Genomic DNA, 15,763 nt, shown 5'->3' with positions numbered 1-15,763 from the left:
GAGGGGCAAAAAGGGGGAAGTGGGGGGGAGAGGAGGTTAACAATACATCTGCCAGGGTTTGATTGTCACCCCGCAATCCTAACCCTCGACATCTAGTTACTTAGCAATCTTAGTAAATTATTCTTTAATTACATAGAGCATTTAGAGAGAACACTTCCTGAGCACACAGAGAACACCATTACACTTGGTAAATTATAATATATGTTTATTTAAATGAGTTGTTATCCTAATAGATCAGCATCTATTCCTATTTCAAATAATTAATGAAATCACAATCAGTACCCTGACAGTCTAATTAATTAATCTGAAGCCGTTTAAAAAGAAAAAAACCGACACAATAGCATAGCAAACCATGCTTAACTATTCACCACAGCAGTCTACTACCTTTATAGCAAGGTTTTTAAAAGTAAGAACTATATAGCTTGTATCGTGAGGGTATTATCTCTAATTTTAGCAGGAAGTTTTATTCGTTATTCACCGTGAGTCACTGTGTGAGCCACTGCCCAAGAGTGTCCAGGCCCCGCGCCCCTCCACAACAGGCCGCTCACGGTGGAAAAGGGGCTCGAAACGCTCTCGCTTGGAGAGAAACACGCCCCGTGGAGCACCGGCATTTTCTGCTGAGAGGCAACAACACTACGCAGCACAGTATCACCTGAAGACACAATAAAATTAATAACAATTAAAAATAGGGGGGTGTATAACAGTGCCACCTAGTGACTCGCATAACTGGGGCTGCCTTCCTCCTATGCCATAGTTTCTAAAAGACAGGACCTATCCACCACATTTTTATTTTTTAAAAAACACTGATTTGTGTTTTGTTTTGTTTTTCCCTCTCCAGGAGTGTGTTTCTTCCCCAGCCGAGACCTCCTCACCTGATAACCACAACTGTTAATCTCAAGAAGGGGCACGGCCGATGCCCTCCTCTCCTGCGGCCGCTCTGGCCTCGGCAGGCAGAGGGGGCGAGCGCAGGCCGGGCCGGGCCGGGCCGCCGATGCCAGAGCGGCCACCCGCCCGCTGGCCCTCACCCCGCCAGGTCGCGGCTCCTCCCCGCCTCTCTGACTCAGCGGCCGGTGGCGAGTTGGGGCCGCCCGCCGTGAGGAAGAGAGAAGAGGGGGGGTGGGGAAGATGCCCGCCCTGAGGGGACGGAGCCTCCGGGGCGCTCGGTGAGGGCGGGCTTGAGGGGGATCCCTCCCTTCTGAGGGATTAGTACCGGCCGTGGCTGCCCCGTTGCTGACAGCGACTTACCTGGGTGGCCGCTTCCCCCCCTCCCTCCCCCTTGGAGCCGGTCGCTTCCGCAGAGAGGGAGCGGGACCCGCCTCGCCCCTCCATTGAGGAAACTTTCCGCCACCGCCCGCGCCAGGTAGGGGCCGGCCCCCGCGGGGCGGGTACCATGAAGGGATGGCGGCGGTTGGGGATGGGCCTCGGACCTAGTGGTGCGGCCTCTACGCCGGGCGCAGCCGCTCCCGCCCAGGGTTGGGCGTCGAGTTGAGGAGGCGTCTGGCCGCCGTTTCGGCTCGTCGGCGGTGCAGGGCGGCGGGCTGGTGTCCCCCGCAGCCGGGCAGCTGCTGTCTGCCTCGGGGCCGCCCAGGGAAGTATATAGGTCACTGGAAGTAATACCTGACTAATCCCCTTTTATCTTTTTGGCTCGGCTTTCCTGCTGTTGGTTTGTAGGACGAACTGGGCAGCGTTGGCCGCAAACTTCTGGGAGAGAACCCGGGCTTCACGCAGGGGAGCAGGCGAGCGCCAAGGTGAGAGCATGGGAAGGCTTCTTCCTCGTAAGTGTGATGCTTTTCGTGGTGCCAGGTATTTCTGCTTCTGTCTGTCAGCTGCCCGACCCTGTGCGTGGGTTGTCACTTTGAGTTCAGGCTCGTGTTTTAACAGGCCAGTAACGCTATTTTTGTTCTTTGGGAAGCTTTTTGCGTTGCTTGCCGAATCACTGAAGGCTATTTTGATATTTTCTTGGTATGACAAAGAAAAGTAAAGGCCTCAGCAACTTCAGGGCCCTGGTAACGGGAGAAGGCAGCATGTCCTGATAAAGTGGTTGCCGTGATCTTTGAGGCAATCGGGAGCTGTTATCAAGGTCATGTGAGTGTGTTCTGTCACCCAAGGTGTTGATAGAAACTTGTCATGATTTTTATTTATTCCTTGTGGATAAATCTGTAGGCGCAAGCAGATACGCACTGTGCTTAAGGCCAGCCTGCCAGTATAGGACGGTTTGCCAGGTTGAGGCATGTGGTTGCTTACAGCTGGGAAGTGCTCAGGCACTCTTGGTAGTGTTTGGAGATTTTTATTTCAGTCTGATTTCCTTCTCCTCTCTGGGGTGTGTGATTGGTTTTCTGATTAGCGTTAACACATTTCATATGTTGACAATAAGAAAAATGCCTAAAAAGGAGTGTTTTATATGCTACTATACTTGTGGTTGAACTGAAAAAGACTAAAGAATCAGCCAGTGTCCTCTCTCTCTGCCTAGGTGTCTTCTGTATATCAATGTAAAACTCTGCTATGCAATATACTTGCATTTTTCATCTGTACAACAGTGTTTTTATTCCTCCTTGTAGCTGTAAGAAGGATTCAGGGCTTCATCTCGTTAGTGGTAAAGTATGATGCTTTCATCTTGTTTTCAGCTTTGGAGAAAAGAGGGAGTGATAATAAACTATCCATTCAAAGAGATCTCTTGCATATGAATATGGTAACAGTGTTAGTCTATGCAATATAGACCAATGTTTCTGGCCTGTACTGGTTTTATATAATAATTTATAGAAGTAAACCTTTTAGAAAAAATGGTGATTGGAAGGGTTTATAATAGCCAAAGGAGTAAAGTCTGATTAGGGTTTTCACATTATTCGTGTTGCCTTATTTCTGCTGGGCTGTGTATAACGAGTCCACCTGATCTGAAACTAATCTAAGAATTAGGACCTAATCCTCTCTGGCATTGCTTTAATGAACATGGAAGGTCAAAGGGAGAAGGAAAAGACAGAAAAACTTACAATCTACTTTGTAAAGTATAAATAATTGCAAAGGGCATAGTTGTACTAGTGAGGTTATTTGTGTGAGGATGGCTGTTGTTGAAGCTGATGAAACACTCAGATGCCTTTTTCTGTTATCCATCTCAATCAACACAAATGTTTTCAATGACTTCTGCTAACAGTTATTTTAATCTATTTATTGGGTCATGATGATTGATGATATGTGCTTTGAAAAATAAGTGAATTCTATCAAAATGATGAAAAATGTGTTACCAAAGCCCATGGAAGAAATATAATTTCATTTACATATTTTTCTTTTCATTTTTTTCTAAACTTTACTGTATCATTGTTATATCTATATGGTGGTGATGGTAAAAATGGGATTATCCTCTGTGAAGGTGATGTTTTTGTTGTTGTGGAGTTTTTATATATTTTTTTTTTTCATTTTTCCCACTAAATGGGATACAAAACTTCCTAGAATCTGAAACAAAGAGAACTGAAGTTGGAGAAACTGCTGCTAACACGGATTTATTTGATCCTGGGATGAAAATGAGTTTTGGAAATCTATGTATGTTTGGGTGGTGTTTTTTTTTTTTTTTTTTTTTTTTTTTTTTCAGAAGATTATACTAATGCATTGATGCCTGTGAAGCATAAGTCTTCAAATTTACAAACTCTCAGTACCAGCTGAAGCATCAGTTTCTTTGTTAAACTGCTCATTAAAGGGTTATCAGGATTACTTTGATGCACATCAATGTTTAAGGCTTTTTTAAAAAGAACTTATTCACAAATTCTGCTGTTCCACCCTTGCTTATCTTTATTTATTAGTATACAAATGCTGCTTTTTGATGCTTCCAGAAGGTTTCATTGCAAGGGCTTTTCAAATTTTAATTAGGCTTTTGGAAGTCTTGTTTATTTAATATTTGAGTTGCATACTTGGTTTTAAAAAATGCAGGTCTCCACATCCTGATATAATCTTATTGTGACTTGTAGTTTTTCTCAAACATTGGAGAGAGATGCTCGCTCTCTTTTTGTGCTCCACGGCACATCTAGAGTAGTCGGTATGTGTGTGGTGTTTGTTACATGCTGCTGAGAGCAGGGCTTTTGTGACCTCTTGTTCCAGTCACCTGTTTTTGTAACAGTTTTATAATGACATTTTGGTTTATAGACACTTAAACTCCAAGACTTCCCTATTCAAACATGCTGAGTTGGCATTGTTCACTTACTTGTGGTGTCTTCTCAACCTAATCAGATAGTTATTTAGTGTAATACTGACCTACAACCCAAGAAAAATCCTATCTTCTGTCCCTATTGGAGGAAGCCCCCAGAAGAAAGGGCATAAAGGAGGGCTGTTGGCAGAATAGTGCTTTTTGTGTCCTCTTCTTGGATGTGTTTGAGGTAATGCACAACAGTGGATACCTATACTTCAGGTATTTTATGGATGTACTTTCAATGCTCTGGTAGTGTTTAGTTAACATAAGCAGACTCAGGGTGCTTTCAGAAGAGGCTGCAAAAGTCTGCATTGGTGAAAAGCTGGAGACTAGTGATATGGAAATTCTGAATTTCTTTCAGTCCTCTTTGCAGTACAGCATGGGGGCCAAATAAGGCTTTTAAGTAGCTGCTGGTATGGCTGTTCTGTAAGAATTGCTGTACTTTCAAAAACTTGTGCAAACAGCCTCCAAGAAACAGTGGCTTTTTCTGATTGGATAAATCCATTTAGAAAGTAGAGCTAGGACTACTGCACTGTGTCATGGGGAGCGGGTCAGTTAGACCTGGATCAAATCTGAAGTCCGACTGGGCTGAATTGAAAGAAGGGTTTTGAATGCACTTAAGTATGTGTACAGCAATAAGTGGTTCTGGAATAATTACTCCTGTGTAATATATACATGCACCAGTACATTTTAAAGTGTTAAATTTGGAAGTACTGTGATGGTAGCAAAGCACTCACAGCTAAGGTTAGTGTTATGAAGACTCAGGAGCTTTTCAGAACACCTCTTGCCTTTCTTCTCATCTTAGGCATTGATCATAAGACTTCCTATTATTATATGTAGGTATCTTTTGGTAAATTACTCATTGATGGTGTGATAAGAGTGTTTTCCATTTTAAACCACAGGGCCAAAAAATTCTTGTCGAAGGTGATCCTGAAGGGCATGTCCAGGTGAGGCAATTCCATGTGGCATGGAATCAGAGCAGTTAAGGTGAGAGCTGGTGACAATGGTAGAAGCTAAAGACACGTGTAGATGCAATCTAAGAATGAGGATTAGCATTGATTAATGGAGAAAGGTCTGGAAACGTGACATGAATATAGCTATCTGCATGCAGGAGGCCCGAAGACTTAGTTCCATATGTATATGCATAGCACTATTTTTCCTCCAAAATCAACTGCCACCTGAAAAGGAGGAATGAGAGGGATGAGTTACTTTGTGTAACATGTACTTGGGGATTTGACTCGCGTTCTCTCTGAACTGAATGCAGCACATTTTCTTAGCAGTTGCAGAATTTGTCTAAAATTAATTCTTTTTCAAACTGTGGTGGCTCCCCATGAGTGATAAGTTATTGGGAAAGCAATGACTTCTGGATTTTTTATTTATTTATTTTTTTTTTTTCTAAGAAGAAAGGTCAAATTGTGAGGTAATACTGAATTGCCTACCTGCACAGTGACCTTGACAGTTAATTCTGGTCTAATCATAATTAGCATTGTAGAGGACATGTTATCTGCTTCTGCATGGAGAAACACATAGCTAGATTAATGCTAGAAATGTTAGGCAAAGTCTGATTTTATAGCTTTTAGCTTTTAACTGTGGAAGCATAGTCAAATGTCATTTCCCCGTGTACCTCTACCATAGTCTCCGAACAGTATGACAGACACAGTTTTGTTTAAATAAACAGCTGCATGCTTTAGTAGAACTTGTCCACTGTGGTTTAAAAAAAAGAAAAATAGGGCAAAAAGGCTATGTGGTAATAAAAACATGTGCTAGGGTCTTTGCATAAGTAACTGGTGCTGAAAGACACTTGTGACCTTTATGCTTCTAATTCTAGTTCATTTTTTACAAGTTGCTTTTATTGTATATTGATGGAGGGAAGGACTTATTTTTGTAAAAATTTTTGTATAAGTAGACCTAAGGCTGTGACTATTCTAGAAGTAGTTTAGTTTGCCTGGGGAACTGATGGAAGTGATGCCAGCAAAAGAGCTCACAGCTACAAGGATTTCCTAATGTATGTAAAAAAAAAAAATAGAGCCTTTAAGCTATTGATAAGACCTATATGCCAATAGACTTTTAAACTGTAACTTAAATTGAACCGTTGGCTATTTTCTTTTGCACTGTGCTGACAGTGAAGTGTTGAACTGCTGAATAGTCAATTCCACTTGCGTTCACAACATCTTTTGTAAAACTTCAGGTACCCCTGAGCAGGTGGGAAGAGCATTTTGTATTTTTTTTTCTTTGTTTAGTTTTATTAACAATTAACAGTTAATATATTTGTAATAGCTAAACATTTTTCAATTGTTTGGTTTTTGACACACAGGTCAAAGAGCAATGACTGAAAAATTGCTGTTGTGCAGCCAGGTCTGAAAAGTAGTGTGGGTTTTTACTAAATTGTGTTAGCTCATTTTGATGTGGCAGGCTCCTGCCCTAATGCAACAAACCTGAGAGGGAGAGGTGATTTGGCTTGCTGCTTCACCACTGTACTATTACATTAAGAGTAGTGTTTCTGTAAGTGTATCTATCTTGAACATATAAGGGAAGAAGGGAGCCTGAGTAGGGAGGTGCTGCTTTTGTCATTACAAATTGAAATGTTTATGGCTTGTTAGCCTGGACCCGTGTGCTTTATTAAACGGAGCTTTGCCGTCTCCTCCTTGCACGTTTGTGACACTTTTACACTTTGTCAGTGCTATAAATATGTTTTAGTACAGTGTCATAAAGTCAGAATTCTAGTAAGAAAAGCTACAGAGGACAAAAGCTTCTCTCCGCTTTTGAGGAAGTCCCTTGATTTGCAGTGCTGGACTTTGCAGGAGGGGCATGCTCCCACTCACAGTGAGATCTGGATTTGTTTTGGAGACAAGGGCTCTTGTTCCTCTCTGCATGTGACTTAGAATTATGGTGCGTTCTCTCTCCTGCATACTGAGGTGAAGCAATGACAGGTGCTAAGCAGCCAAAGATTTTTCTGTGAACCATTAATGTCTTCCAAAAGGGGTGTGTTGCTCATTGTTTTACTCTGATACTGTTAGTGAACCACCCACATGTCCTTGGAATGTTTGTGGTGTGGATTGGGAATATCGGTCATGTTTGGATTTGTGATTCCAAGTTTCCAAGAAGTAGTGGATTCTAGTAGCTAGTCTGTTACTCTGAGGTGGTATTGCCTTTTTAAAAATTTTATAATTGGCCTTTTTGCTATTCAGTACAGGGAAGCATAGAACACAGAGTCAGCAATAGGTGTAACTGTGTAATTTCCGTTCTGAATTGCTGACTTGCATTAAGATTAATTATGCTTACCTGCTTGGAGTGGTTTCAGATAAACAATTAGAAAGTTCTTTGTCATCTCCTTGAAACATTTTTATAGGATGAGCATGTGAAGTGGAAGTAAATTTTCGTAAAAGTGAGGGGCGGAAAGTCATGGAGGGAAATAAAGATGGGGGCAGAAACTGGTTTGCTCTCACAATGATTTCTGTTCTTAATGTTCTGGTCCCAGCAATGTGAACAACAGTGGGAGACATGATTGTGAGCTGGCTGCCAGGTACCACAGAGGTTTCTTGGATGTCAGTGGTTACATCTGCCTTCAGCAGTATTTTGCTGGCATGATTTTTACAGCAGTGATGTTTGTCAACAACAGCCCAGTGCTTAGGGATTCCTGACTTGCTGGTGTTGATACAGCAGAACATACCGTAGTATTGAGATGGTTTTTCAGAATTTCCTTAGGCTAGATAGAGCTAGGTTTGTTTTGCTTGTATGCCAGTGGAGTCCGTGGACTTGGAAAACTTTTTTATTTTCACAAGAACCTTTATTGTTAAAAAAAAATATTCAGTGAGAAACAACTAAGGCAGTTTAGCAAACACTGCATTAATGATGCATGTTATTCTCAAGTTATGTCTTTTGTTAGTGTTGTTGTTTCTAGCCACTTACGTTCCATTTTTCTCGTTAGGAAAATGAGTTAATCAGAAATGGTAAATTGCATCCACCAACCAACATTAAACCATAAGGTTTGAAGGAAGTGATAATGCTCTTTGTTAGATTGATTTCTGTAGCTGAGGGAGTAGACAAAGTTCTGGGCACACAGACCTTGGTTCTGCTGACATTCAAGTCAGCTCAGCTAAAATGACTGAATTATTTGACTTTTGGTGTATATAGAAGCTGTCTGAACACTTTTCCACGTATTAATGTTTCTTTGAGTCTTTGCCTATAAGTAAAAAAATTGTTAGCAGAATTTGTGGCTTGTATTTGCATTAACTTTTCCCATTAGCCTTCACTGAATTTCAACAGCATTTGAATTACTTTGTGTGCAGATACATTTTGAAAAGATAAATGAATTAAAGATGAATGAAATGTTATCTGGGTCTTCCTCTTGACAATTTAAAATTCTAAAGTGATAGTAATGCCTCCCATTTCATGGATGTTGTATTAGTTTAGGAAGTGATAAACTATGCACAGCTTAAATTCAATACTTGCTGTGTGTTATATCATTACCAGGGAAGGTACAGGTGCAGTGATTCAATAGGTGGAAAGTTACTGTTTGATTTTTAAAGCAGCAGCAAGTGTGGAGGATAAAATTTGCTGTTTTGGCAGCAAGGCATAGTCCATTATTAGTGGTAACATTCATACAGAGTTTGGCAAACATTTAAAGTAATAAGAGTTTAGGTTTAAAAGAGGCATCAACTCAACAGCAATGTTTCAGGAGCATTCAGCATTGGGCTCAGTGACAGGAGATAATGTCATCTATGCCACTGTCATTCCAAAGTACACTCAAATATTCTGAGATAAAAATATTATTTATGCAATTACAGGAATATTTGGGGCTGTGGCATAAGGGAGTTGAAAAAACAATTGATGGCAGAATAAATAAACTTTTCCATGCTAAACAATTCTATTAGAAGTCTGTGTGAATAAAAAGGAAAAGAATATTGGTACTGTCATCTAGATCACAGCTTTTTAATTACCTAGGAGTGTTGGTTAGAGAGTTCAGTGGGATGCAGGTTCCTAGTAAGTTCTTGGAGGACCTTGGTAAAGCTTTTCTGGTTGCTTTCTTCATATTGAGTACCAGAAGATAGGCTCTTCCGAGCTTTGTTATTACCAGAGGTCAAGTAACTTGTGTGAGAGTGAGCAAATAGGAGGACTTGTGCTAAAATAAAACAATGGATTTTTAGAAAGGCAGACTTCAGGTAAGTGGTTAACGTGAGTATTATTCACTAGTTCTGTGTGTCAAGAGGAAAAAAAATAATATATATATTGTTCCTTTAGGAAATTATGTTAATGGCAGAAATTGAAATGATTTTTCCACAGAGGAAAATATGAAAAGTAGTGAGAGGCTGGCTTGAATACTGGTGAGCTCTTTAATATCAAACTCAACAAGGAGGGAAAGGGAATCCAGGCTGGATTGCCAAGGATAAATGTAAAAATATAGCACAAGCACATAAAATGCAACATTCAGAATGGCCAACTCAAAGAGTTACAAGAAATCATTGTAGAAATATAATGTTAATAGAAAGACAGTACTTTGAAAACTGGAGCTGTGGACAGATAATGCAAAGCGGTTTGAGGTCTTTTTTTCTTCACCTCATCTAATAAGAGAGACTGTGACTAGGAGGTAAACATGGTGTTCAAGGCAAGTGCTAAAACCCTAAGCTGGTGTGAAGAATGAATGAGTTATAGAGCATTTAGATAAGTTTAAGTTTGAAGTCTTCAAAAAACACTATTGAAAGGGTAAGAGCTGGCTGATGTAATCCCTGAGCTGCTGCAGTTACTCAACTCATGGGAATGCATGTAATACTGTGTAACTGAGAAGAGTGATTATAGTGTCTGCCTTCACAGATTTGGGGGAGGGATTTGGAAATGAGCAGTTGTAGACCCAGTTGTTTGATTTTGATTATTTGCTCCAGTATTTTTCCTGGGAATTAAACGCTCCTAAACCAGTAGAAGATGAAAAAGAAATGAGCAGTAGCCCATATGACTTTCTTTTTATGTTTAAACCATGTTAGACTAATGCAGTTTCTTTCTCCAAAATGCTAACAGGCCCTGCAATCAGAAAAGGAGCAGTTGACCTGTGATAGCTTGACTCTATATGATAGAAAATGTCAAAACTTCACTCTTGTTAAAGAACATCTGGAGGAATTGACTGTAGGCAAGTGCTAAACTGCTTGAAAAACATTATTTTCTCTAGGAATGGACTCATGAGATAGTGTTTTGGGTTTGGGATGTTTTTGCTTGGTCGGTTTTTAGATATATGAAGGATTTATTTACTATAGTGGATGACAAGAATAGTAAGAGTCAACACTTATGCAATTATAAAATTAGAAAATACCTTACCGAGATATTGTCACAGGATGATTGAATTCTGCCCTTAGAAAAGTTTTTTTTTAGAAAGGGCTGCTTCTCAGGTCAGGACTGCGGTTTGCATAGCAAAAGCTTGAGCCCCACAGCCCAATTCCTTACTTTGAGCACAGCAAGGCTTTAAAGTAATTACTGCCTCCTGGTTGACGTGAGCAGTCAGAGGCCAGAAGAACCAAGTACTTCCCCCTGAGGCTTTTGCTTCAGTAAACCTTTAGGACCTTTCTATATGTGAGAACAGAAGTATATTGTGCTAGTTAAATGAAGTAATCTTTCTAGCCAGTGTTGAGGTAGTGCTCAGTTTTAAAGATGGAATTTATTTCAAAAATAAAGAAAAAAACCGTAAGGTAATAAGAACATATTGGAGAGAGTCTGGAGAGGAACAGTAAGAATACCTACCTGGGTATCTGGCAGAATGACTGAATGAACCAGGAGCTGTTATTTTCACTTCAAAGAAAAGAAAGAGGTAGTGGGAAAATGAGAGTGTGAGGGTCAGTCTAAGTATGTGAAATATATATTTCTCACAATGATCTGTTTTCTTCTCTTGGTTGGTAAGACACTGTTGCGTTGGAATATATTCTTAAGAAAAGTTGTGAATAATTTTAAGAACAGATGATGCAAGCACCATTGTGACAGTGAGTGGTGACTGAAACATGATGGGTATTACCATGGCACATGGGGAAGGGCTAGGTGACTTTGAGGTGATTTTTAGATCCTTTGACTGATAGGAGACAGTTGCTGTGATGCAGCACGATCTGTAAAATCCAGGGAGAGTGCAGTACTGAGAATTCTTTTTCTCCCTACCTCTACTCTTATGTTTCATCTGACTGGGAGGATCCAGAAGATATTAAAACGTCATACCTCTTTTTATGACTTCACATCATTGTGCCTGTTGAAAAGTAGCTAGAACTCCCTGCAATAATACAGCATGAGAAAGGACTGCAGGCATGTCTGTGCCCACACTGGCTCTGCAGGAGCAAAGCCCAGAGCAGGGAGTGCTAGGAAGTGTGCTGTGGAGATGCCTAGATTAGCTTCAAAAGCAGTTTAGTCATATTTGTATGGCTTTACATCCAAGCCACTGTGGTTTTACTGCTTCTAGACCTGTGCTACTGTCTGCTCTCTGCTGCGCAGACTTAATCAGCTTGTGTTAGTGACCATTTGGCAAATTCTTTCCTGTAATCCACTGTATGTTGTAAACAACCCTTTATTGTGCTGCCCTCATAGCCTGTGTTTATTTGGGTGCACTAACTCTTTTCCTTTAATTAATTGTCCAGTAACAGCACAAAACAGAGATGGCTCTTTACTGTGTGAGATTTCTTGTCTAAATGCTAGGGATAACAACAGTGACATGAAACAAAGGTATTAATTTCAGTTGGATGCTGTTGGGCAAAGCTGTGAATTGCAGAAGAAAAACAGATTTGAGGAAGTCCTGTAGTGTCAATGGATCTCTAAATCAAAAGCAATGGGCACAACTTTATGGAAAATTAACAGTTTAGCAGACTTTCTTTTTTTTAAAACTCATAAAGGGAAGTTTCCCAGGCTGTGTTGCTTCTACAGTATGTTCTTTCTCTTAATTACCATCATGCATGTATGGAACAGAGCTAATTTTTAACATACTTTTCTTTTAATATTTTAAAGTCCATCTGCTGTTTTTGTGAGATTTTGAATGGCATGTATTGCTACTGGGAGTGTTTGTATTGATTCATAAGTCTGTGGACTATGGTTTCTGGGGTTTTCTTGGGCTTTCACATGAAGGGGAAAGACAAGGAAAGCAATTTACATTTCCCAAATGTCAAGGCTGTGCATCTTTTGTAATACTGAGCCTGGGTAGCAGTCACAGGTTGTGGTACATGGGATGCAATACAGTCTCTAAGGACAGCTTTCATCTCAAATATGTGTTATAATTCTGAGCTCAAAATTAGTAGTGTAAAAGAAGATGGCTAGTTCTTGGCTGCTCACAAATCCTTGAAAAGGCCTTTACTTTCCTGAGGATGTCCTGTAACCTGCCTATTCAAAGAAGGCTTGACAGGCTGCTCTGCTGTGGGTTGAAGAAACTGCCTTCTGTTATGATGTTAATGATACCAAGATATAAAATAGAACATCTTAATTCATGAAGACTACTATTAATACTATTAATTGACTATTTTTATGTTCTGAAATGTTTTATTATCCTCATCTCACTCATTTCAGGCTATCCAAGCAATGCGAGCTGATATAAGGTGGTGGTTTTTTTTTGGTTTGTGTTGTGTTCTCCACCCCCTCCTTCATACGTGTTTTTTGTTTGGTTGGTTGGTTGTTTTTAATATCTGGTTCCATGTTTTTTGAGCAGTTCCTCTACCATTTCATGTCTTCCACGTTTGTCTCAGTTTTCAGAAATTACAAAGGCAGAAACTTTCTGTATTATCTCTCTCTCCCTCTGCACACCCCCTTCCTCCCCAATTTAGGTTACAGAATGCAGATGTGTATTATTTCTTACTGGTGTGTGGTGTTGCTTGTGTGCTTTTACAAAACTCTCTATTTGGTGCAGAAGCAAAATACTTGTTCTTCCAAAAATACATTACAAAAGGCAAGATTGTGTTTGGCAGTAATGGTTTTTGAGTGCCTAGAAAGAGATCAAAGTGTCAGTGCTCTCTGGAGATAAGGATGCATTATTTTCTACCTGGCAGTACTGAATTTTGTCTGGAGGTGAATGAGAGCTGGTGGCAAGTACACACTGGCAATACGGTGTGATTAGCATGACTCTCTTGGGCCAGGAGTACAAGAAGGTCTCAATTTAATTATAACTGTGTTTCTTCAATTTAATTACAGTTTTTAAATGAAAAAAAGCTGATTTGAAATTGGAATTTCTTTAGATTATACTAGACTGAGTCATCTTTTGCCCTCTAACCTAAGGTGTGTGTCTGTTTTTTTGGTTTTGTTTGTTTTTAAATGAATCGGGAAGCTCAAGGCACTTAGGCTCTGTAAAGTTACCATAGCTTGATGTTAAGGTGTGATTAGAGAATCTTGTCATGTTCTGAATGCCTTCTCTTTAAAACCTGCACATTAACTGCCTATCATAGAGAAATCTGCTTTTGTAGATTACAAAAGAACAGACCTTTGTGTTTTCTTTTGCTGCCTCAGTTGTAGTAACAAAGATTCATTGAGTCAGCCTGGCAGGACTTCGAAGCTGAAACACCGAATATGTTAGGATAATATGGCACCACTCTTAAATTTATGTAATAATTTGTCATGCATATAATGGAAAACATGCACTAGCCAGATCAGAAGTGGGATTGTTCCTCATATGACTCTGTTCTTCATTGACTGTGGTTTCAGTCTCTTGGACCAATTTTCAGTTTCAGGCTCATGATTGTAGATAAGAAATGTTCTTCAGGTTGAAGCACATTGGACTCTTTAAAACAAGCATGCTGAGAGGCTCATTCTCCCCTCCTCACCCCTTTAACTCTGGTCACTTGAGGCCCCGCCATGGATACTTCTTGCATACCCCTTTCCCACATCTGCTGGAAACAATTTGTAGAGAGGCTTGGGGTTACCTTCTGTGCTAGACTTTAGTTCTGACTATGGGTAGGGTTGTGGTGGTTTTTTGTTTGTTTGTTTTGGTGTTTTGTTTTTATTTTGTTGTGGTTTTTTTTTTTGCGTGTGTGGTTTTGTTGTTGTTGTTATTTGTTTGTTTTCTTTTTCCTTCTTCTTTTCTGTTCCCTGTGATGGACCATTTCATATGTAGCTAAAAGGAAAGAAAAACGCCAGGTTGATCAACTTGTATACCTAATCATGAGGACTCAATTGAGATCATACCTTGTTATTATGTGTATGACAGTAGTTTTTAAGCTGTGCTGCAAATTACAGAAGATAAATCCAAGGGAGAAAATAATTATTTAAGCTAAAGGACAGCTTAGTCAAGAACACAAATTATAGGCTCCACTTATAAATTTACGCAGATAAGTGATACAAAAATAGAAAGACTGTATTTGACAAATCAAACTTAGTCTTATTTTTATGACCAGATATAATGGATGTATAAAGCAGACAGGAGTGCTAATTACAATTTATGGAGAAATCTCCTTCCTCTAGAACCATCAGAATTATTTTCAACAATAAGAAAAGATATTAAAAATATATAAAATATATAAATATATTAAAAGTATATAAAATATTCACAGTTTAGTGAGCTAGCATTTTGTGAATAGTTTTTTACTATATCAGTAATGCTGCACACATCCTCAACTTGTGTTTGTAGTAACAAAGGCCATATGGAATGTTGGCAGAGAAAAGCACATGAAGAAGTTGTTGTGACTCTCTAATGGATTTTTATCACTAGTGAGCTATGCAAAGTAATACCTTTCTGAACTGGAGACAAAGGCAAAAAAACCTACATAGTTTTTCCTCATGTAGAATTAAAAAAAAAAAAAAAAAAAAAAAAAAAACCAAAAACAAACAAAACAAACCAAAACCCAGATACTAATTAAAGGGTACTTTAACCAAAAAACCCTCAAACCTGAGCTCATAACATTTTCTGGATTGATCTGGTTCTATGTTGATGTTAGGTACATATTTTCTTTTATTTAGAGGCACATGCTGGAGTGGGATTGCATTAAAGACACTGGCAGGAAATGTTTTAGAGATGATCTGAAGGATAGAGAGATTCACCCCAGTATCATTTCACTTGAGGAAATTGGCTACCTCTTTTTTTTTTTTTCTTTTTTAAATAGGGGGGGGAATGATGCTAAAATTATGAGATTTCTAGTAACATCTATGAAGGAATTCATGAGCATAAAATGGCAGAGGGATCTCTTAGATCATCTAGTCTAGGCTATGCTGAAACCATGTTATATTTGTGATGTATAAAATGATAGTGCCTTTCCATAAGCTCTTAATTTTAGGATGTTTTTGTTCATACTACTTTGATGGGAAAGCTGTTTAAGAAGCTGCTTTAAACTGTCGGTTCTCGGCCAAACATCATATTGATGGAAAATAATTCTTTTCTCCCTTAATATAAATAATTTTTAGTTTGTGGGTGACTACTCTCAGCATGCTGAAAACTATTTATAATTTTTCCTCCTTGCTTATAGGACAGAAAAACTGACAGCCTTCCTGTTTTGAATTAATTTGTGTAGTCTAGAGGAATTTCTGCCAGACAGGTTAGTGGGATGTCTGTAAAATCAATTTGGAATGCTAAGCACTGTGTAAATGAATAGACACCCTTTTCATACTTGCATTTTTTTGTATGTGTGCAACCTTGTTAAATGTCAAATATAAATTTAA

At 39.4% G+C, this 15,763-nt stretch overlaps 1 protein-coding gene across 3 annotated transcripts in view; it reads left to right on the top strand.

The window, feature by feature from the left end:
* The first annotated feature begins 1,123 nt into the window (after positions 1-1,123).
* Positions 1,124-15,763, top strand: part of FHIP1A (FHF complex subunit HOOK interacting protein 1A) — a 100,220-nt gene continuing 85,580 nt past the window's right edge. For 2 of the 3 annotated variants that reach the window (XM_071807793.1, XM_065836773.2), the window contains exon 1: positions 1,445-1,748. The gene's annotated coding sequence lies outside the window, so the exon portion shown is untranslated. Of the gene's footprint in view, positions 1,361-1,444; positions 1,749-15,763 lie in introns of those variants that run through there. The other variant, XM_065836774.2, reaches the window with a different exon arrangement.

This window comes from Patagioenas fasciata, chromosome 4 (assembly GCF_037038585.1).
Source record: "Patagioenas fasciata isolate bPatFas1 chromosome 4, bPatFas1.hap1, whole genome shotgun sequence".
Taxonomy (NCBI): Eukaryota; Metazoa; Chordata; class Aves; order Columbiformes; family Columbidae; genus Patagioenas; species Patagioenas fasciata.
The sequence above is the reverse complement of the archived record's forward strand: the minus strand, read 5'-3'. Positions and strand labels throughout refer to the sequence as shown.